This window comes from Budorcas taxicolor, chromosome 4 (genome assembly GCF_023091745.1).
Source record: "Budorcas taxicolor isolate Tak-1 chromosome 4, Takin1.1, whole genome shotgun sequence".
Taxonomy (NCBI): domain Eukaryota; kingdom Metazoa; phylum Chordata; class Mammalia; order Artiodactyla; family Bovidae; genus Budorcas; species Budorcas taxicolor.
The window spans coordinates 105,241,565-105,265,555 of NC_068913.1; the positions used below are offsets into that span (position 1 = coordinate 105,241,565).

A 23,991-nucleotide genomic window follows, 5' to 3' on the forward strand; every position below is an offset into this window, starting at 1 on the left:
GGTGGCCATTCCTACCCCAGGACAGCTAGCCATCAAATAACTGCACACAGACATGACTACAACGCACACAAATATGTTCCACAAAAGCAAACAAAATGAAACTCCACCTCAAATTTTTCTTAGCTGTAGCTATTCTCAACAGGAGGATAAGTGTGATGGAGAGAAAGTCCAAGCGGAAAGAGGCAGCAGTTTTAACCAACTGCAGTAAAAATGTCTTTTGACAATTAAAAAAAATATATTTTATTTATTCAGCTGCATCGGGTCTTAGTTGCCACGTGCAGGCTTAGCTGCTCCTCAACTTGTAGGATCTTAGTTCCCCGACCAGGGATCAAACCCACATCCCTTTCCCTCAATCAAGGGCAAGATGGATTCTTAAACACTGGACCACCAGGGAAGTTCCTTTTCAATTTTAAAAAACACGACTATGTGAACACTCTGCTAGGGCACCTCCTCAGACATTGGAAGAAGCGCCAACAAGTTAGGGGCCCTGAGACGTAAGCTTCATTAGCTTCATGGTAAATTTGCCTCTGCTCCAGTGCTTTGGAGATGTTTCTGCTGCCCCTTAGTGGCTCCCCTCAGGGCCAACTCTAGGCTGGAGGCAAGCTGAGTATGGGGACAGCGAGAGCCCTGGGGCCACACTCATTCTCCACGCTCCGCTGGAGTTCTGCGCAGTGGCTCTCCTGCACTTCGTGTTCCCCTCCATTCCTCCTATCTGAACATCACTGCCCTAGTGGCATGGCTTCCTTATTCTTAGTTGCCAAATCTATATTCATTTGCTAGGAGCGCTGCAACAAAATGCCATTGACTGGGAACCGTAAACAATAGAAATCACTTTCTCGTGGTTCTGGAGGTTTAAAGTCCAAGATCAAGGTGTTGGCAGGAGTGCTTTCTCCCGAGGCCTCTTTCCTCGGCTTGGAGGCCACCATCCTTGTGCTGTCCCTCCGTGCTCTCATGCTCCTGGTGCTTCTCTGTATGTCCAAATTTTCCTCTTCTTCTGAGGACACCAGTAAGATCAGATCAGGGCCCACTCTAAAGACCTTGTCTTAACTTCATCATCTCTGAAGATATTATCTTTAGATACAGTCACATTCTGAGGTACTGGAGGTTAGTACCTCAACAGCTGAATTGGGTGGCGGGAGAGGGGTCACAATTCATCAGATAACACTATCCTCCCTGGAGACACTAAGCCTCAGACTCTTATCTTACCATTAATATTGATATTGATACTGGAAAGACCACTAAAGGACTTGACTTATCAAGAAGGAAAATACAGCAGTAAGTGTTTTAAAACCTATCACACTGTTACAATAGAGATTCATGAAGAATAGGAATCAGAACTAGGGTTTGGAAGGCACAGGGAGGCAGGTTTTAGTATTGTGTGAAAGTATTGTGCAGAAGTGGTACTGCCTCGTACCCAAAGAGCTCTCCATCACCTAATGCATTCAGAGAGAACTCAGCTACCAAAGAGAAGTGCCCACATAAGGTTTTATTTATTTATGGCTGTGCTGGGTCTTCATTGCTAGGCACGGGCTTTCTCTAGTTGCAAGGAGCACAGGCTACTCCCTGGTTGTGGTTGCACTGGTCTTCTCATGGCTGGTGGCTTCACTTGTGAAGTCTGGGCTCTAGGGTGGGCAGATTTCTGTAGCTGCAGCTCACGAGCTACAGACCATGGGCTCACTAATTATTGCTCAGAGGTTTAGTCACCCCATGACATGTAGGATCTTCCCAGACCAGGGATCAAACCCATGTTCCCTGCATTGGCAGGTGGACGTTCAACCACTGGATCACCAGGGAAGTCCACACATAAGGTTTTGAATTAGATGATCTTCAAATTACTACTTACCCCACATTCCCCAATTTTTTTTTATAACCAAGATGGCAAACACACTCCTAGATTCAGCAAATTTTTTATTTTTCAAATGTAGGATAGGTTATAATTCAAAATATGTTTCACAACTTAGAACTATGGCTCAGTAATTTAAAGTCATTTTCCTTTAACATTTTATCTGGGAAAGATCTGAAATGATCGAGAAGCAAAACGAAAACAAAAATTTCCCAAGCTCCAAGATTTGAAATTCACGAAAAAGGCTTCAGATCTCAGCACGAAATGATCCAAAATAGGCAATATAATTTTTACATCTCTTGGAAAAATACTGAGTCATATTGCCCACCCACATCTTACAAAAATAACAGAAATCCAATGATTCAAGCAAGATACACTCTGCCATTGTCTGAAGCAAACATTTGAGTCATTCAGGAAAATGAGGAGCAAAGTCTCGTCAGTGACAGAAGTTTAAATACTGTGTCCCAAGGAAAATTTTGGAGTGAGGAATTTTTTCCAGCTTCAAACATGACTTTTTCTTGCACCCCTGGTTACTCGAAGACCAGAAATCACCCCTCTGCCATGAGAACAACACAGAGCGTTTGCTGAACGGGCAGAGCATGGCCAGGAATCCAGCCAGCAGTTATTTGGACTCAATAAACAGTTCCCAGGGAGAAAACAACACATCCTGGATGAAGGATGCAAAAGGCTTGCTAGAGATCCTCACAGCCCAGGGCAGATGGAGGCCATACCTCATCCACCCTCTGAACTCCCTCTCCCAGACTTCCTCTTTTTCTAGATTCAGAAGCCATAGCCTAGGGGCTTACCTGGTGGTCCAGTGCTTAACACTCCCAGCTCCCACTGCAGGGGACACAGGTTGGATCCCTGGTCAGGGAACTAAGATCCCACATGTCACAGAGTGTGGCAAAAAAAATTAAAGAGTTTGGACAAGAGTTTGAATATAGAGCCCAAACCTGTTTGGCTTTTGAGGTCTGAGTTGCCCTAGGTTGGCAGGCCTCAAAGCCTCTCTTTCCAGAACAAAATGCCCTCACTCCTGGAAAGGAAAGTAGAGAAGGTGTCTTGTGCATGCCAGAGTCTAGCCTGAAACACTGGATGGTGAATAAAAGGAGCACAGAATAGATGAGAGGTCACAGGTGCTCATTCCTGCTGAGCTGACACCCTCTACGCCCTGGTGGAGAACAGGTCACCTGAAGTTCCCTGACTTCACAGATAGCATGGCCTCATCCCCTCTTCCTTACGGCTTCCCTGGTGGCTCAGTTGGTTAAAGAGACCACGTGCAATGCAGGAGACCCAGGTTCAATCCCTGGGTCGGGAAGATCCCCTGAAGAAGGGAATGGCAACCCGCTCCAGTATTCTTGCCTGGAGAATCCCGTGCAGAGAGGAGCCTGGCGGGCTACAGTCCATGGGGTCGCAAAGAGTCAGACACGACTGACTAAGCTACCACCACCACCTCCTCCTTGTGCCCTGCTCACACCAGGCAGACCGCAAATATTGATTGGAATCATGAATGGAATATATGAATAAGATAGGTTTCTGAAAGGCCATGCATTTTTCCGGAAAGCTCAGTCTCTCCGTGAAGCCTTCACCTTAGCGCTGTTTCATTAGCGCTGCCCACATGGGACCTGAGGCGTCCTGCACACACGCCACAGGGACACGGGGTCTAATTAATTGGTTCACAGATGCAGAAGTTTTTACCACCCTTCTGTTTTCATTTGTCTGACCCTCAACCATTGTTTAGGGGGCCAGGCCAGCATCCTTTGACTCCTGTCATTGACCTCTGACCTTTCAATTGTTTTCAGTGGTTCTCTGTCTGGGAACAATAGGGAGGCTGGGGAGGGGAGAAGGAAGTTCAAGTGTCTATTAAGGATCAGTAGAAGAGATTTTCTTTTGATGAGAATCCAACAGAAAGCCTTGAAATAGACAGCAACAGAGTAAGAGAGAGAGGGTGAGAACCAGATATAGAATCTTTTTTTCTGTGTTAAATACTGGTGACTCTGAGGGTGGAGACAGCCAAGAAGCATCAGAGCAGACAAGCTCAGTCAGTTCAGTTCAGTTCAGTTGCTCAGTCGTGTCCAACTTTTTGCGACCCCATGAACTGCAGCACACTAGGCCTCCCTATCCGTCACCAACTCCTGGAGTTCACTCAAACTCACATCCATCGAGTCAGTGATGCCATCCAGCCATCTCATCCTCTGTCATCCCCTTCTCCTCCTGCCCCCAATTCCTCCCAGCATCAGAGTCTTTTCCAATGAGTCAACTCTTCGCATGAAGTGGCCAAAGTACTGGAGCTTCAGCTTTAGCATCATTCCTTCCAAAGAACACCCAGGGCTGATCTCCTTTAGAATGGACTGGTTGGATCTCCTTTCAGTAGCACCCGGGAAAGACATCCTCCATGCAAGGTAATCATGTATCAGTTCTCATTAACTGGGCTGAAGCAAGAGCCTCCCTTTGCTCTGTTCCTCATCTTGATCACAGAAGGCAGGTAGGATGTTACGGTAGAGGAGAGCACAGGCTCAGAGCATCACCCACTAGAGTTCACGCTCCAGCACCATCAACAAACACCAGCGTGATCTTGGGCGAAACTCCCACATGCATGGTCGGTGAGTTCACAGAACCTGCCTCACGAGGTTGCTGTGAAGATTCAATGAGGTAGCAGTATAACATGTTTAGAAAGACCCTGGGACATAGCAAATCTCGGTAAATCTGAACTGTTAGTCTTTTATTTTCCAAAACTTTCTCCTTCCATGTTCCTTTATTTATTATTATTATTTGGCTGCGCTAGGTCTTCGTTGCTGCCTGGGCATTCTCTAGTTGCAGCGAGTAAAGAATACTTTCTAGTTGTGGTGGCTTATCACGTCACAGAGCATGGGCTCTAGGGTGTGCAGGCTCAGTGGTTGAAACACGAGGGCTTAGTTGCCCCACAGTATGTGGGATTTTCCCAGACCAGGGATCAGACCCACGCACCCCTCATTGGCAGGCAGATTCTTAACCACTGAACTACCAAGGAAGTCCTGTTTGAGTGGCAGATTGATACAAAAACCTGAAGACATGACAAATGTCTCTGGGGAATAAAAAGGAAACAGGGACACTTAGGAAAAGAGAAATACATTTAATGGGAAAGATATACAAATGCCCTTTTGCACGCTGAAATCACTTTGATATTCAGGAACATTAAAATGTGCTGTGTATATAGACCACCAGGCTCCTCCATCCATGAAATTCTCCAGGGAAGAATACTGGAATGGGTTGTCATTTCCTTCTCCAGGGAATCTTCCCAACCTAGGGACTGAACTTGGGTCTCTTGCATTAGAGGAGGATTCTTAGCACTGAGCCACCAGGGAAGCCCATAACGTCTCATCGAATGCTTTATATAGCAACTGCAAGAGCACAGCTTACCTAAGCATTAGCTGTAAATTCATCAGTTGACTTTCTTGGTATATGTTTTGAATTCTTGTTGTGAACGAAACTCATGTCAAAGGAAACTGACTTGTCGGTTTTTGCCTGTTTTATGAGAATCAGACAAAATCTAAGAACTGGGGGTTGGAGGTGGGTGGTGGGGGTCAGCTTCATAGTAAAACAAAGAAAGTCATTATGTTCTCTGTATTCAGTGTCCTCCACTGTGTCAAAAAGATACAGAAAGCCCTGGTTTCCAGAAAAGGAGCTGAGAATAAAACGAACCCACATTCAGAGAGAACATCTTGTTTTTTCTCTCCCCAGTTTTCTAATCAGTCTTGTTTTGTGTGCTCCCGCTTACATTGTCAGCTTTTTTCTTTGTTTCCGTTTTATCACCTTCAAGGATTTTGGAAGAATAAAGTTTCATCCATTCCCAGCTAGTTCAAATGGTAAAGAATCCGCCTGCAATGCAGGAGACCTGGGTTTGATCCCTGGGGTCAGGAAGATCCCCTGGAGAAGGGCATGGCAACCCACTCCAGTATTCTTGCCTGGAGAATCCCATGGACAGAGGAGCGTGGCGGGCTACAGCATGGGGTGGCAAAGAGTCGGATATGACTATGACTAACATACAATAAACTGTGGAAAATTCTGAAAGAGATGGGAATACCAGACCACCTGACCTGCCTCTTGAGAAACCTATATGCAGGTCAGGAAGCAACAGTTAGAGCTGGACATGGAACAACAGACTGGTTCCAAATAGGAAAAGAAGTACCTCAAGGCTGTATATTGTCACCCTGCTTATTTAACTTATATGCAGAGTACATCATGAGAAACACGGGGCTGGAAGAAGCACAGGCTGAAATCAAGACTGCTGGGAGAAATATCAATGACCTCAGATATGCAGAAGACACCACCCTTATGGCAGAAAGTGAAGAGGAACTAAAAAGCCACTTGATGAAAGTGAAAGAGGAGAGTGGAAAAGTTGGCTTAAAGCTCAACATTCAGAAAACGAAGATCACGGCATCTGGTCTCATCACTTCATGGGAAATAGATGGGGAAACAGTGTCAGATTTTATTTTGGGGGGCTCCAAAATCACTGAAGATGGTGATTATAGCCATGAAATTAAAAGACACTTACTCCTTAGAAGGAAAGTTATGACCAACCTAGATAGCATATTCAAAAGCAGAGATATTACTTTACCAACAAAGGTCCGTTTAGTCAAGGCTATGGTTTTTCCAGTGGTCATGTATGGATGTGAGAGTTGGACTGTGAAGAAAGCTGAATGCCGAAGAATTATGCTTTTGAACTGTGGTGTTGGAGAAGACTCTTGAGAGTCCCTTGGACTGCAAGGAGATCCAACCAGTCCATTCTAAAGGAGATCAGTCCTGGGTGTTCTTTGGAAGGACTGATGCTAAAGCTGAAACTTCAATACTTTGGCCACCTGATGCAAAGAGTTGACTCATTCGAAAAGACTCTAATGCTGGGAGGGATTGGGGGCAAGAGGAGAAGGGGACGACAGAGGATGAGATGGCTGGATGGCATCACCGTCTCGATGGACGTGAGTTTGGGTAAACTCCGGGAGATGGTGATGGACAGGGAGGCCTGGCATGCTGCTATTCATGGGGTCGCAAAGAGTCGGACACGACTGAGCAACTGAACTGAACTGAACACAGACACACAAAATGAATTGCCCTATCTTTCCCACCGTAGATTATTTCTGGAAGAAACGTATGTCATTTGTTGGTTCACTCAATAAATATTAATGCTCCCCCTCCACCTAGTGTGCCAGGCACTGTGGTCATGGACGTAAATGCAGGCATGGCCCCTGCCCCTCTGGAGCTCACAGGCCGGGGAGGAGAAACTGGTCCAGAAGTAAGTGCAGTGCAGAGTTACGTTAGCAGAGCCTGGTATTCAGAGGAGGCCCTGGGGGGGTGGTGCCGTTCTAGGGGAGGGCAGGCTGAGTCTGCCCAAGGGTGGGAGGGTTAGGAAAGCTTTGGGGAGAGGCAGTTGAGGACTCCTTCTCAGATACACTTTCCAAATGGACTTCCTCTTTCACATTCTGTAGGATTCAGTGGGGGTTGGGGGTCTCTGGAATCTTCGGGGGCCACTATTTGCAAAGGTCTCATGGAAGCATGGTGGGAATATTTTTAGTCTCAAAATCAGCTGACATTGGAACTGCCTTGGTAGTCCAGTGGCTACGACTCCCTACTCCTAATGCAGGGGGTCTAGATTCAATCCCTGATCTGGGAGCTAGATCCCATGAGCTGCAAATAGGAGTTCGCATGCCCCAGCTGAAGAGCCCACATGGCCCAACAAGGATCAAAGGTCCTGAGTGCCACAACTAAGACCCAGCACAGCCAAATAAATTAATTAGTTAAAATAAATATATTTTTAAAAATTAGCTGACATCATCAGTGTTTCTCAGGAAGAGATATCTGACAGAGAGATCAACCCAGCCTACATTTCCTTACTCAGTCAATGTCTGTTTAAAGCCTACTGCAAGCCCAGAGGCTAGTCCTCCTGTCTGCCTTTGCAGAGCTTCCCTAGTTCAACCCAGAAGTCATTCTCTCTCTTTTTATTTTTTTTTATAATCTAATTGCAGCAAGTAGGGGCTACTTATTGTGGTGGCTTCTCCTGTTTCTTGTTGCAGAGCTCATGGGCTCAGTAGTTTCGGCTCCGTGACTCTTCGAGCACAAGCTCAGTAGTTGTGGTACGCAGGCTTAGTTGCTCCGTGGCATGTGTGACCTTCTCGGACCAGGGATTGAACCCATGTCTTCCACGTTGGCAGGTGGATTCTTCACCACTGAGTCACCACGGAAGCCCAGAAGTCATTCTGATCAAGGACAGCAATCCTTACATCTTGAAGTCCTTTGGGCACCTCATGTTTCAAGAGCTTCTTTGTTTTTTGTAAATGCTCACAGCGCCTTATCAGGGAACCCCTTCAAAGATTCCCTGCATAGTTTCAGTGTTGTTTTCCTTCCAGACATCTCTTCCTGATGATGGTATCTACCCAAGTGGCTTTTACGGTGATAAAAGGTCATGACTGACAGATGAGTATCTTCTCTGTAGTAATACCTTAGGACTTAGTACAAGGAAGAATGCGAAAGGAACCAGAGTCTGGGTGGAAGGGGAGTGAGCAGATGGACTGAGTTAAAGTCCCAGGAGAGGAGCAAGCTATAAATCTCAGGCTTCCAGGGTCTCAGGAGCAAGGAGCCAGTGCAGAGGGCAGGAAAATGCTTCCAGACCCTATCACTGCCCCATCTTCTTCATATGAATACCAGGTCCTAAAGACAGAACCCTCCTCTGACTTCTAGAAGTGTTCATTCTCTGGCCTACCTTCCCCAGATTTAGAGATAAACAGGAAAGCTGAGCACTGAAGAATGGATGCTTTTAAACTGTGGTGTTGGAGAAGACTTTTGAGAGTCCCTTGGACTGCAAGGAGATCCAACCAGTCCATCCTAAAGATCAGTCCTGAGTGTTCATTGGAAGGACTGATGTTGGAGCTGAAACTCCAATACTTTGGCCACCTGATGCAAAGAACTGACTCATTTAAAAAAATCCCTGATGCTGGGAAAGATTGAGGGCAGGAAGAGAAGGAGATGACAGAGGGTGAGATGGCTGGATGGCATCACCAACTCAATGGACATGAGTTTGGGTAAACTCTGGGAGTTGGTGATGGACAGGGAGGCCTGGCATGCTGCAGTCCATGGGGTCGCAAAGAGTCGGACATGACTGAGCAACTGAACTGAACTGAACTGATGGTTTTCCCAGTAGTCATGTATGAATGTGAGTATTGGACCATAAGGAAGGCTGAGCACTGAAGAACTGATGCTTCTGAACTGTGGTGCTGGAGAAGACTCTTGAGAGTCCCCTGGACTGCAAGGAAATCAAACCAGTCAATCCTAAAGGAAATCAACCCTGAATATTCAGTGGAAGGACTGATGCTGAAGCTGAAGCTCCAATACTTTGGTCACCTGATGCAAAGAGCCTGACTCGTTGGAGAAGACCTTGATGCTGGGAAAGATTGAAGGTGGGAGGAGAAGGGGGCAACAGAAGATGAGATGGTTGGATTCATCACTGACTCAATGGACATGAGTTTGAGCAAACTCCAGGAGATGGTGAAGGACAGAGAAGCCTGGCGTGTAACAGTCCTCGGGGTCACAAAGAGTCGGACATGACTTACCGACCAAACAATGACAGATGTCTCAGTTTCCCAGGCACACAGACTCGGACACACGCTGGCACGCAGGAGGTTTACTGGGAAGGCTCTCAGGTTTAATGATGGGCGAGGAGTGAAGGCTGCAGACTCAGGCAGAGGGAGGAGCTGAGCTGTGAGAGGTCATTAAAAAAGGCCTCACTCCCCAGCAGGGAGATCTGGAGCTGGGATAGCCCCTCAGAGTGTCCAGAACTGAGGTAAGGAGGCCATACCCCAGCACTGACCAGTCAAGGGATGTGACCTGTCCCTGGAGAAAGGAGGTATCTTGAACAAGGAGGGCAATTCCTGGTAGGGACTCAGCTCAAGAGTTGAGTCCACCTGCTCCCAGCAGCACCCTCAGAACCCACTACTGAGTGATGTGATTACATTGAAAGTGACTTCTACTTCTCATTGTGTGTCTCCACTGGGTGATAAATACATTGTGGGAAAGTCTTGCCCTTCCAGCTCTAAGCATCCCTCGATCACCACTCCATGGTTCCTGACAGTGTGCCCAGACAGGATTACCAAGTGGCTCTGCCACAACCGAACTCAGTCCTTCATGCTACAGGGACACCAGCCATAAAAAACTTGCCTGCGGAAGACTGTCATCCTAACTCAGGATCCCTCGTCTTCTGATCAGGAAGCCAAGAGTCAAGAACACCTCTCAGAAGCTCAACCTGCTGCTGACCCAGAAACTTTAGTACACATAGTGGGTCCCAGAGCATGACCCTGGGTCCAGCCTCAGCATCACCTGGGAACTTGATAGACATGCAAATTCTCACAGTGCAGACTTCTGAATCCGAAAATCCATGGGTAGGGCCAGCTACAAGTGTTCTAATATGCCCTCCTGTGACTCAGGCTCACTCTTTGGAAGGTTGGCTTTAGTGATGCAGCCTCCAACGGCCACACCTGGCCAGGAAAGACAAGGGCAAGCATGGAAGGGCAGAGTATCAAGGGCAAGGTGTCCATCCAAGGACCCACCCTGGGCTAAGGAACAGGGGAAGGAGCCAGGCAGGCCTGATGCCACCGGAGACGAGGTGCGACAAAGCTGGACGAGCATCTGTGAGGGCCCCCCCTCCTGCTGGGTTCTAAGGGTCCCTGGGCTGGGCTGTGTTTCCTTACTGCAGTGGAAGGGAGGGGCCACTTCCTTGGTGGAGGAAAAAACAAACTTCTGCCCAAGCCACTCCCCTCTGTGCGAAGGAGAAGTGAAACGGGGCTGCCGAGCAGAGGGAGGGGGGCTGACTGGGGTCCTCCAGAGACACAGAGACTTTCTGGTTTAGTCTGCCTGCACAACCCCAGCCGTTCTAGGAAAACAGAAGTGGCTCCCTGAGGAAGCTGCTTCCATTTCGGTAACTGCTCATGAAGCAAGAATTTACTGAAACTTGTACGTGTGCCGAACACGAAAGACAGAGCTTTGTGTGACAGGCTCGTGGCGCCCAGTTAAGAGAGACAGGAGTCACGCACCTGAATGAGCAGCTGATGGACTGGCTTGTATCAGCGAGAGGAAGATGCAGGAAGATGGAGGAAGATGCCCCGGAAGAGGCTGGAAGGAAGGAAAGGCCCTGAGGCCAGGAGGCCAGGAGGGGAGGGAGCTGGAGGCATGAAAGTGAAGGACCAGAAACCAGGAGGCTGGGAGGCCAGGGAGGACCCAGCTCCACTAAAGTCAAGAATTCTGAGCTGGACAAGGGGTCAAGCCTGCCTGGGAGCCCCCTTCCATAGGGTGACTAGATAAAACACCAGATGTTCGGTTCCATTAGAATTTCAGACAAAGCAAAGAGTAATTTTTAGTAGAAGTGTGTCCCAAATATTGCAAAACTTTTTGTTCTAAAACATTATCCATTGTGTATATTTTCCAGTTTGTCACTTGCTCTTCAGTAGCACCTTATGAACTGGTTCTAGTATCACCATCATTCCCATTTACAGATGAGCAAACTGAGTCAGGGAGTTGCCCCTGGCCACACAACTAGCGAGTCTGTTTCCACAGTCCGTGCCCCCAGCTTCTGAGCTACCTTACGGAGTCTGGAGTCCATCAGACCTTAATGCAAAGTCTGGCTCTGCAACCCACCAACTAAGGACCTAGTAACAGTCACCTCTGGCAGGTCATTGAACCTCTCTGAGCCTGTTTCCTCAAGGAGTTCCGGCCTCAGCACTTTTGTGCAAATTAAGTGAGGTAACTGAACAAAAAGGAAGTCCTCAATAAATGGTACTTTGATGATGAAGGGTAGGAAGATGAAGATGATGGCGGTGATACCAAGCCTTGAAAGGCATTAAGAGGGTCACTTATGTTACAGAGAATGGGGTACCCATTCCAGAGCTGGGCTGGAACAGATCCTGCCATTTCTTCCTCCTTCTCATGCAGCCTTCTCCCTAGACCTGGCTTTAGTCTGCCCAGTTCTCTAACTTGTCTCCCTGTCCCGACCTGAGCTTCCCCATCCCCTGTATGTCAGAGGCTTCTTCTCCAGAGCTCCCAGGAGCCTGTGAGTCCAGAGTCCCTCGTTCCTGGCGGCAGGGGTTCCCTCCCTGCACTGCTAGCTCATGTAAGCAATACAGGCCTTTCCTCTCGTCTGTCAGCCCCTCGGTTCTCTGTGCAGATGTGCCTACCTCCCAGTTCTTGCTGCCACTGGGGAAAAAATCCAACAGATGGAGTATTTTGCGCCCATCGCCAACCGCATATGACAAACGGTTTCCCCTCGCTGTTACGCAACTCAGGCTGCTTCAGACTGCCAGTGCGCATGCTCGGAACTCCTTTAATCTACATATGCACTGAGTAAGATCCAGATAGAAACTATCTGGTGATTGGGTTCAGTTTTAGTCATTTCCTGCCTTCTCAGGACAAGTCAGGTCTAGAGTTTCGCTCCTGGCCCACCAGCTTCCTACTGAAGCCGCCTCCCTCCTCCAAGGTCGCCTTAGCAATGGGGCATCCCTGACAAAACAACCTCACCCTCTAACACCTGGGCTTGGCGTCTGAGGTGCTGGGGACCTAAGTCGCTTCAGTCGTGTCTGACTCTTTGTGACCCTATGGACTGTAGCCCGTCAGTCTCCTCTGTCCTTGGGATACTCCAGACAAGAGTACTGGAGTAGGTTGTCATGCCCTCCTCCAGGGAATCTTCCCAACCCAGGGATCGAACCCACATCTCTTATGCCTCCTGCATCGGCCGGGGTTCTTTACCACTAGCACCACCTAAGAAGCAGGACCATGACTGTTTACAAGTTTATTCCTCATGACTTTTTACCATCCGTGCTTCATGTAGATATTAATCCTAGTAAATAAACTTTTAAAAAATATCTGGTCAGTTCTCTCATTAGACTGCTCTGTCTCCCGGGACTGAAAGGGCCACCATCAGCCCTGACCTTCAAGAGCCATAACTGGCTCTCAATGAGATAGTGTGTCTTTCATTCCAGGCTGTGTTCTAAGCAGTGCAGATTACAGCAGAGAAAAAGAGAGACAAGTTCCTTCTTTCATGGGGCAAATAATATTTTAGACCCAGAAGCCAACCATGTGGTCACTCCCAAGTCTCTAAGTCACTTTCTTACCTTGACTTTAGGACATGGGGCCTCGCCTCCCTACCAGGCTCTGGCTCTGCACATTCCTAACTGCCAACTGTGATGGACATCTCCAGATCTTACGTGTTCCCATGCCCCTTACCTGGTGAGTTTCTAGCCTTTCTCAGACCCTCCCAGCCCTAGAGCTGAGTCCTAACCTGAAGACCCTCATCTACCCACCCTGTGACACTGACAACGCCCAGAGTCTGGCCATCTGGCCCTCAAAAACTGTCCCCAGCTCCATGCCAAGCTGTCCTACAGATTGGCCCTCAGTTCCCTAGGAAACCACAGGCTAAACTGGCTGCCAAGTCAATGGAGGGTTTTGGCCATGTGGTTGGCCACCTGGGCAGAAGGCTTGCTCATTGCTTTCTTACTTGGCACTTTACCTTCCTGAACTCAGGAGCCCAACCCTATCTGAGTCACCCAGGCCTTGGAAACCTGTTGCTTTGAAGTCATGTACAACTTGGAAACCCAGTCCTGCTGGATCACAGGCACTGTGCATATCTGATGAGTGTTCTGCCTTAATTAAATCTTTAGGTCTCTGAAATATCTCTTCCTGTTTCTGGTGTTCCCCCTGGATGCCCTAAACCTGTGAGAGCTGGACCCCAAGAACTGGCCCCCCTGTCCCTAGAAACTAAGTCGCCAGAGACTTGGTTACATTCCTAGATCAACACCACCCTGCAGCCGTGTCAGTCCTGCCTTCACTCGCCCCTCTGCTCATTCATCTATTCATCCAGGCAACAAATGTTTACAGAGCACGTGCTTTGGAGCCAGATAATGTGCAAGTTGCCCAACAAGGAATGGTGAGACATGCCTCCTGGACCAGGGGAGCTCCCAGCCCATTGGAAGGTATCCAAGCAGATCTAATCCATTTTACCAATGTGATCAGTGTCACAGTGGGATGGAGCAAGTTCAAGGTACTAGGGGAACACTAGAAAGGCATCTAATTCATGTCCAGGGGTGCAGGGACTGTCTTCCTCAGCGAGCGATAGAGAGTCTAAGCTGCATCCTGAATGGCAACAAGAGCTGGTGAATGGGTTCAAGCGGGAATGGCAGATCTCACATGAGAAAAGCCTCGGGGAAACTGAAAAGGTCAAAGTGACTGGGGCAGTTTGGAGGAAGAGGCAGGGCCCAATCACAGAGAAGCTGGTTGGCATCCTGAGGGCGATGGGGAGCCATCGGGGGGTCTGAGTGGTACGCACGGCACCTGCTCTGCTCTTCATGATCAAGGGCTATACTCTGGGGAGCTTGCTCAGCCACCTGATGGAGAATGAGTGAGAGGGATGGCAGGTCCTGGGCAGGAAGGGGCAACCATGGCAGGATTCCAAGGATGTGATGATAACAGCTTGCACCAAGGGAGTAGTAAAAGGACTGGGAATGTAAGATCAATGGGACTTAGTGGTTGACTGGGCGTGAAGTGTGAGGGGAAGGGGAGGGGTCTGGAGGCCAGGATGATGGACGATGGGAACGTGGTGGTGCCATAAGCTGTGATCAAGGAACAGAGGAGGAATGAGAGACAAGACCCTGGGCAGGAAGAGCGGTGCTGACTCTAAGGCGGCCACGGGTGAGGGAGTTGTGTCCGCAGGAGCCATCTCAGCCAAAGACAGAGGTCTGAGAGGGGTGCACCCAGAGTAGCCGAAGCCACGCGCATGGCCGAGTGAGAAGAGCTGGAGGCTGACGGGGGAGCATGAAGACGTAAGCATTTTCATAATCCTGGGACTTCCCTGGGGGTCCAGTGGTTAAGACTCCAGGCTTCCACTGCAAGGAACGTGTGTTCACTCCTTGGTTGGGGAACCTTAAAGATCCAACATGCTGTATGGCCAAAAGTAAGTAAATTAAAATGAAATGATGAAGAAAAATATTATTGAAAAAGAAACATACATAGTCTCAAAGTGTCTTCCATACATGACATTTTTATTATCACCAGAATGTAACTTTACAATGTAAAAACATTGAAGTTACTAACAAAAGTAACTTTACAGTGGAGACACCTGCCAGATACCACCGTCACCCAGTGATCAAAATGAACATGGCCACTAATGGGGCCAATAGACATCGCGGGCCTCCTGATATGAATCACTGGGAAGGAAACAACATCACTCCTGTGACATTCCTGCCCAAAATTCATAATCTGAGCCTAATCATGAGGGAACATAGGACAAATCCATATCGAAGGACATTCTACAGCATTCTTATTTAGCTAGGAAAGTAATCAAGACTCTGGTGACTCACAGAAATGATCCCTAGGGGCAGGGTGGCCAGTTTTTGGCATACAGCTCTCATTGGTCTAGGACATCCAGGAGGAACTCCAGAAACAAGATGAGATATTTCAAAGACCTAAAAATTTAACTGCTGCTGCTAAGTCACTTCAGTCATGCCCGACTCTGTGCGACCCCATAGACAGCAGCCCACCAGGCTCCCCTGTCCCTGCGATTCTCCAGGCAAGAACACTGGAGTGGGTTGCCATTGCCTTCTCCAAAAATTTAACTAAGACAGGGCAAAATAACAGGCCTGTGCTCTTCAAAAATTTCAAGATCATGAAAGGCATGAAAAGGCTAAGGAACTGTTCCAGATTAAAGGGGACTAAGTCACAAACATAATAACTAAAGGATTCAGTGTATGATCCTAGATTAGATCCTGTAGCAGGAAATACGAGATCCAGTTGATACAATTGCTCTGTGATAATTAGCAAAATTTGAGATAAAGTTTATAGTCAATATAGACATTAGTACTAAATCAGGGGTTTTATAATTTTGATCTGACTTTTGTCACTGTACTGTGTAAGAGAAAGCCCTTTTTGGGAAATACCAATAGAAGTATTTAGAGCTAAAGGAGAATTATGTCTCTAGCTTACTCTCTATAGTTCAGGGGAAAAGTAACATAGATAGATAGATAGGTAAACAGATAAGGATAAAGCAAATGTGATAAAATGTTAGCTGTTAACATTTGGGGAACCTGGGTACAGATATTCTGGAATTCTTTGTGGCATTGTTTTCAACTTTTCTGTAAATCCCAAATTGTTTTGAGGTGTGTATTAAAGGCTAGGCATTTACTAAGTAGTGTCAAACTGACTTGTGAGTTGTTTTCCAAAAATTTCAACTCTCATTTCTACCCCTTCCTTTCCTTTGCAATGTAACTAAGACTTCAAATGTTAGTCACTTAGTCGTGTCCGACTCTTTTTTGACCCCATGAACTGTAGCCAGCCAGGCTCCTCTGTCCATGGGATTTCCCAGGCAAGAATACTGGAGTGAGTTGTCATTTCCTTCTCCAGGGGATCTTCTCAATGGGATCAAACTAGTGTCTCCTGCATTGGCAGGCAGATTCTTTACCACTGAGCGACCTGGGAAGCCTAAGACTTCAAACAGCATTCTTTTTTTTATTATTTTAAATTGTAATAAAGAAACATATAACACTAAACTTACCATCTTAACCACTTTTCAAGTGTACAGTTCAGAGTGTCAAGTATATTTAATTGTTATGCAACAGCTTTTGGTAAGTCTGAAAGTTTTTTTTTTTAACCTTTAAAAGTAAGAAGCTTTCTTTTATATTGGAGTCTAACTGATTAACAATGTTGTGACAGTTTGGGGTGGAGAGCATGAAAGTATTTTTACATAAAAGTTTTTTAGGGGCTTCTCCGGTGGTTCAGTGGTTAACAATCTGAGATTCCACTGCAAGGGGCACAGGTTCAGTCATTGGACAGGGAACCAAGATCCTACATGTTGTGCAGCGGCCAAAAAATAAATTAAAATTTAAAAAGAAAAGAAACAATCAGATGAAGAGGTGCTCTGGGAGGAGACAAGAAAGAATAGGCACAGAGGAAGCAAGAAAATATGAGACAGTAAGGTGACGACAGCCCAAGGAGGAGAGTGTCAGGATGTTGAGCAGGAACTTGTGGTCTGAGGGGTCAGCTCTGCAGACAGGTCACAGAAATGTAAGGGGGAAACAAACAAGACAAACAAACCACAACCCCAAGAGTTCGCGCTAGAAAACATCATACTCCTTCCACAGGTGCTCCCGGTGGGGAGGGAAGCCTAGGATATTCCTTTAAATCACTGACTCATGAAAGAAGAGTAGAACTCAGAGTATCTGCCAGTGTTTCCTGTGGCTAATGATGAAGCCCCCGGGATGGAATGGGGAATAAGGGCCTGCTGGGTAAGTCCAGGGGGGGCACCCCCAGGCACCCACCCTCGCCCTCGCCAAAAAGAGACAACACGGAACTGAAATTGCCCAGCGTAAAGAGTAAGAGTTATTTTCATGGGCCTTTGGTGACCCCAAAAACAGAACATTGGGGTGGGCCTTTTGACTAAAAGAAGCTAAAATATGGGAGGAGATTCCAGGTGGGAAGCAAGGAGGCTGCAGCCACAAAGCAAGAGAGACTGGCCAAGAAGAGAGGTGCTGGGAAGAGATTCCACAGGGCCAGTGGCCGGCAGGTCACAGGTCCCTGGGAAGGGCGCTCCATGCTTTCTGCTTTCTCACCTGTGAGGTAATTCCCTGAAAGCATCTATAAACTTGAATAATGTCTCTTTACCTGGTTGCACTGAGTGAGTGGTATGTTCTTGGTATAAAGACAGAGGGGATGTGTTCTAATTTGGGGGATCACGTAAATCAGAGAGAACTGGGGCAGCCCTCAGGAGCAGAACTGAGACAGCCACGGGAAGGGGGACAGGAACAGCAGAGAGGAAAGTTGCAAGAGTTTAAAAACATACAACGAAGGTCCATCTAGTCAAGGCTCTGGTTTTTCCAGTGGTCATGTATGGATGTGAGAGTTGGACCATAAAGAAGGCTGAGCGCCAAAGAATCGATGCTTTTGAACTGTGGTGTTGGAGAAGACTCTTGAAAGTCCCTTGGACTGCAAGGAGATCCAACCAGTCCATTCTAAAGGAGATCAGTCCTGAGCGTTCATTGTAAGGACTGATGTTGAAGCTGAAACTCCAATATTCTGGCCACCTGATGTGAAAAAAAAATGACTCCTTTGAAGAGACCCTGATGCTGGGAAAGATTGAAGGCAAGAGGAGAAGGGGAGAACAGAGGATGAGATGTTTGGATGGCATCACAGACTCAAAGGACATGAGTTTGAGTAAACTCTGGGAATTGGTGATAGACAGGGAGGCATGGTGTGCTGCAGTCCACGGGTCACAAAGAGTCGAAAACGACTGAGTGACTGAACTGGCCAACTGGCCTGGGCTTCCATAAGGGCTCAGGCAGTAAAGCATCTGCTTGCAATGCAGAGACCTGGGTTCTATCCGTAGGTTGGGAAGACCCCCTGAAGGAGGAAATGGCTACCCACTCCAGCATTCTTGCCTGGAGAATTCCAGGGACAGAGGAGCCTTGTGGGCTACAATCCATGGAGTCACAAAGAGTCAGACGTGACTGAGCAACTGACACTTTCACTTTCATTTTGTTTGGTTCTAGAGCACTACACAAACCCTATGGGATAGGGGCTCGGCCCAGACAGTGCTCAAAGTGATGTTTCAAAGCCCCAGTGTCATCATTTTTATCTTGAGCTAACTGAAACTCACTGGCAGAATCCATAAGACTAGGCCTTTCTACTCTACCCTAGCCGCCTAAGTGGTGGGGACCCTCTTATGAAGGGGTAACATTAAAGTAAACTAACTGAATATTCTGGGGTTGAAAAGAGCTGGACAGAACTGAGTGGCTAACACTTTTCCTTTCTTTTTCATCTGAATGTTCACAGCCTACTAATCATTACATACTTGATTACATTTAATTCTCACAGCAGGCATTATTAACGCCATTTTATAGATGAGCAAACTGAGACTCCAGAGAAGGCAATGGCACCCCACTCCAGTACTCTTGCCTGGAAAATCCCATGGATGGAGGAGCCTGGTAGGCTGCAGTCCATGGGGTCGCTAAGAGTCGAACATGACTGAGAGACTTCACTTTCACTTTTCACTTTCATGCACTGGAGAAGGAAATGGCAACCCACTCCGGTGTTCTTGCCTGGAGAATCCCAGGGACGGGAGAACCTGGTGGGCTGCCGTCTATGGGGTCGCACAGAGTCGGACACGACTGAAGCGACTTAGCAGTAGCAGCAGCAAACTGAGACTCAGAGAGATTGAGAATAAGCAGCAAATGGCAGAGGAAGAAAATAAGCCTGGATCTTATTCTGAAGACCATTTGCTCTTCACTACTACTACTACTAAGTCGCTTCAGTCGTGTCCGACTCTGTGCGACCCCATAGACGGCAGCCCACCAGGCTCCCCCGTCCCTGGGATTCTCCAGGCAAGAACACTGGAGTGGGTTGCCATTTCCTTCTCCAGTGCATGAAAGTGAAAAGTGAAAGTGAAGTCTCTCAGTCATGTTCGACTCTTAGCAACCCCATGGACTGCAGCCTACCAGGCTCCTCCACCCATGGGATTTTCCAGGCAGGAGTACTGGAGTGGGGTGCCATTGCCTTCTCCTCTCTTCACTCTAGCCCTTAGGAAATACACCCTAAGTCCCTGAGTCAAGAAAATTATGTCTGATTACCTACAGATTCATAAAAGTATAACCAGGCTTTTTTTCTGAAGCCTCCCTGGATTTTCAGAATTACAGAAATGCCTCTCTCTGTACCCCGAACCAAAGAAATCTGAGCCTACATAAGCTGTCCAGTCTGTTCCTCTTGAAACCCAGAAACTCTGCACCTAAGTGTCTCCCCCCAGGCCATGGAGACTTAGAGCTGCCGAGCTCCATGGTCGCATAACAAGTCCGATAAGAGAGGTGTTCATGGGCTCCTCTCCTGCCTCAGCTGGTACCTCCCGTTCACCTCTGCGGCAACTCCAAGAAACCCCAGGACTTCATGGAACCATTTAACAACCTCAATTATTGATCATAAAGTCTCACTTTTTTTATGAAGATACTAAAGCTCGAAGAAGTAAAATGATCTGTCTATGGTCACGCAAAGAAGTGAATTATAAATTGTAATAAGATGATAATTTTACAGCTTCTAAATCCAGCTTTCTCTGATACAGGCTTCTAGCTGCCTGCCCAACCCAACAGTAATGTTCCTTCTCCCCCCTTGGGATAACAGAACTCCAAATTTATTCTGAGTAACACCATACCCTGCTAAAGGATTAATTTTCCCAGTCTTCCTTCAACTTCATCTGGCCATTAAGTTCTAGCCAATGAGTTGTAAGCAAAAGCATAGTATGGTTCTTCCAGAAAGTCTTTGTCCTACTGCTTGGAAGTCAGATGTGATAGCTGGAGCTCCAGCAGTCAATTTGGACCATGAGGATGTATCACACTATCTAGGGAGAGCAGACAGTTCTGGAAGGAGCTTAGGTCCCTTAAGATGGTGAAGCTGACATAAAGCAACTAGACTATTTAGTATATCTTGGTTAAGTTGCTGTTGTTGCAGCTTAATCTGAAATAATTGATACAAATCAGGAGCAAGTTCAAAAGTTTTCTCTAGGCCCTAAGGATAATTCCCAACTCTATGGCCTGGGAAGTATGACTAGCAACCTTCCATTCACTCTCAGAGCCCCTGTGTGCTGTGTTTCCTGAGGCAGAAGGCCAGCCTAGCTGCATTACTCAGTCCTTGGAGTACCAGGTCATCTAAGTCACCAATATAGGCTCATCAAGAATGTCTAAGTCTACAAATGGGCTCTATTTCCAGAAATCCCAAAGCCCAACCACTTCCTGAGCCTTCAAGCTGCCTTATTCCCTTAACCTCAGAAAACCCCTGAGGTTGTGTGATTAAGAAACTCAAACAGGGGTCAGTGAAAATTGCAAGAAGTCATGAAAAGAGACTACTTAACCTTGTCCATAGAAACTCAGTAAAATTATTAATACACTTAGTAGCTATGAGTGAGGCAAAAAGAATAAATATAAGGAGATTAGAATCCAACAGTGATAGAAATAGCTAGAATGGGATCCTGAAAACTTCAGCAAAGTTTTCCATTCAAGCAACAAATTCAGTCTGGCTGGAAGGGACCAGAATGTAGGAAATTTCCACCTACTTCCCACAGATGAGACACAACTTAGGAAACACAGCTCTGTCTGAACTTGGCAGTTCCACAATCATGCAAGGACTACAACATCTCTCGAGCTGTGACCCCAGTCCTAGGAGTGAAGTGGGGAGATGGTAAACACTGGTCAGTGTGAAGACACACAGGCACTGGTTAATGCCTTAGCCGAGCTGTTGGGGCAGCTAACAGGGATGGAAAGTGCTGTATTGGTTCCCATACTTACGAAATGAGCCAAAAAGAAGGTTATCTTTTGATCAAGGTGAATCCTGACATTTGCAATCATCTTGATTATAAAAACTGCAAGAGAAGGGTGAAAGTGAAAGTCGCTAAGTCATGTCCAATTCTTTGCAACCCCATGGATGTCCTTGGAATTCTCTAGACCAGAATACTAGAGTGGGTAGCCTTTCCCTTCTCCAGGGGATCTTCCCAACCCCGGAATCAAACCCAGGTCTCCTGTATTGCAGGTGGATTCTTTGCCAGCTGAGCCACAAGGGAAGCCCAAGAAAACTGAAGTGGATAGCTTATCCCTTCTCCAGGAGCTCTTCCGGACCCAGGAATTGAACTGGGGTCTCCTGCATTGCAGGCGGATTCTTTACCAACTGAGCTGTCGGGGAAGACAAGAGAAGGGCAGTACCTGCCCATAGAAGAGATTAGCTACAGTGGAAGTGGTCAAGGAGCAGGTGAGAGATGACCTCACCCGTGATGCTGAGCACTATGGTGGGAACCATAGGTGGAGAACCTAGGAGAACTCTTCCTCCTGGTGCTGTTAGCGCTGATGATGGAAGTCCCCCTAGCGATGCTGAACACCTGCACGGATGGGACATTGTGCCTCACACCCTCTCTGCTCCAGCTCTTGCTTTGACAGTTAGCTGCATGGGAGGGTCATCTACAATGCCTTGTCTCAGCTGTGCCCCAAATCTCTTGCTTTCTGGCCCAGGGTCTCTCTGCTATTGTCTGTCATTGGTAGCCTGCAGGAATCCCCTCACCATGGGACAATGGTGACTCTCAGGAAGCAAGAACCAGTGAACATCCTCCTCCCCCTCCCCTTGAGCGAACAACGCTTCAGTTCAGTTCAGTTCAGTTGCTCAGTCGTGTCCGACTCTTTGCGACCCCATGAATCGCAGCATGCCAGGCCTCCCTGTCCATCACCAACTCCTGGAGTTCAATCAGACTCACGTCCATCGAGTCTGTGATGCCATCCAGCCATCTCATCCTCCATCGTCCCCTTTTCCTCCTGCCCCTCATCCCTCCCAGGATCAAAGTCTTTTCCAATGAGTCAACTCTTCACATGAGGTAGCCAAAGTACTGGAGTTTCAGCTTTAGCATCATTCCTTCCAAAGAAATCCCAGGGCTGATCTTCAGAATGGACTGGTTGGATCTCCTTGCAGTCCAAGGGACTCTCAAGAGTCTTCTCCAACACCACAGTTCAAAAGCATCAATTCTTCGGCACTCAGCTTTCTTCACAGTCCAACTATCACGTCCATATATGACCACTGGAAAAACCATAGCCTTGACTAGACGGACCTTTGTTGGCAAAGTAATGTCTCTGCTTTTGAATATGCTATCTAGGTTGGTCGTAACTTTCCTTCCAAGGAGTAAGTGTCTTTTAATTTCATGGCTGCAGTCACCATCTGCAGTGATTTTGGAGCCCCCCAAAATAAAGTCTGACACTGTTTCCACTGTTTCCCCATCTATTTGCCATGAAGTGATGGGACCAGATGCCATGATCTTCGTTTTCTGAATGTTAAGCTTTAAGCCAACTTTTTTCACTCTCCTCTTTCACTTTCATCAAGAGGCTCTTTAGTTCCTCTTCACTTTCCACCATAAGGGTGGTGTCATCAGTGCTTAGGTGTGGGCTATGCAGCCCCCAGGGAGATGAAGCTCCAATCTGTTGTTGTCGCTTAGTCACTCAGTCATGTCTGACCCTTTGTGACCCCATGGATTGCAGCATGCCAGGCTCCTCTGTCCATGGATTTCCCAGGCAAGAATACTGAGTGGGTTGCCATTTCCTTCTCCAGGGAATCTTCCCAACCCAGGGACTGAACCCCTGTCTCCTGTGTCTCCTGTGTCTCCTGTATTAGCAGGTAGATTCTTTATCACTGAGCCACCAAAGTCCAGTTGCCCAAAGCCAATAGGATGGACCTTTCCCCTTCCTGTTTCACTTCCCCAGTCCTCTCTCTTGTTCCTTGGAATCTCTTTGCAAAATAAATGAGAGGCACGTCTTGTTTTATTGTGCTTCCCAGAGACTGTATTAAAAAAAAAAAAAAAATTGAAGGTTTGTGGCAACACTGCATGGAGCCGGTCTACTGGTACCCTTTATTTCAACAGCCTTTGCTAGTCTGTATCTTGGTGTCACATTTTGGTAATTTGCGCAATATTTCAAACGTTTGCATTATTATTCTCTTTTTCTTGGTGCTCTGTCCTCTTTGACGTTACTATTGCAAAAACATTACGACTCACTGAAGGCTCAGGTGATTGTTAGTATCTTTCTAGCAACAAAATATTTTAAATTAAGGGATGCATATCTTGCTATTGCACACTTAACCAACTACAAGATAGTGTAAGCAAAACTTTTATACGCACTGGGAAGCCAAAACATTCATGTGAGTCGCCTTATTGTGAAATTCGCTTTTTTTGCAGAGGTCTGGAAGGGAACCTCTAGCATCTCTGAGGTCTGCCTGTAACCTGCAAGCCAGTCCTCCTCCCAGGCTCTAAATTCCAAGGAGAATCAGGCCAGGAGAATGTGGAATAACACAGGCGCACCACCTCTGGAAATGACCAGCCTTGTGAGGTCAGAATGGAATAGCTCTCATGTATAAGAAAATATCAAAGGGAAAACTATTATAATAATTGGCAGTAAACCTAAAAGCCAGGGACCCTGAATTCTGGGACAGTGTGACTCTTGTGCACCCTCTTTGGGCTTCATTCCCTTTCTTCAACTCTTCCCCTCGGAACAGTTCTGTCCACAAGACCTCACCTTCTCAATTTCTACTGAGTTTCTACTATCTCATTGGGTTCACAGCTCCACCGTCTCACCCAGGCTCTAGAC

General features: G+C 47.1%; 1 protein-coding gene across 2 annotated transcripts in view; it reads right to left on the reverse strand.

Moving 5' to 3' along the window:
* The window catches only part of SLC37A3 (solute carrier family 37 member 3), a 172,130-nt gene that overhangs the window by 3,315 nt on the left and 144,824 nt on the right, over positions 1-23,991 (reverse strand). The window contains exon 16 of one of the 2 annotated variants that reach the window (XM_052638519.1): positions 21,210-21,239. The exons of the other annotated variant lie outside the window; for it this stretch is intronic. The gene's annotated coding sequence lies outside the window, so the exon portion shown is untranslated. Of the gene's footprint in view, positions 1-21,209; positions 21,240-23,991 lie in introns of those variants that run through there. 2 annotated transcript variants of the gene reach the window in all.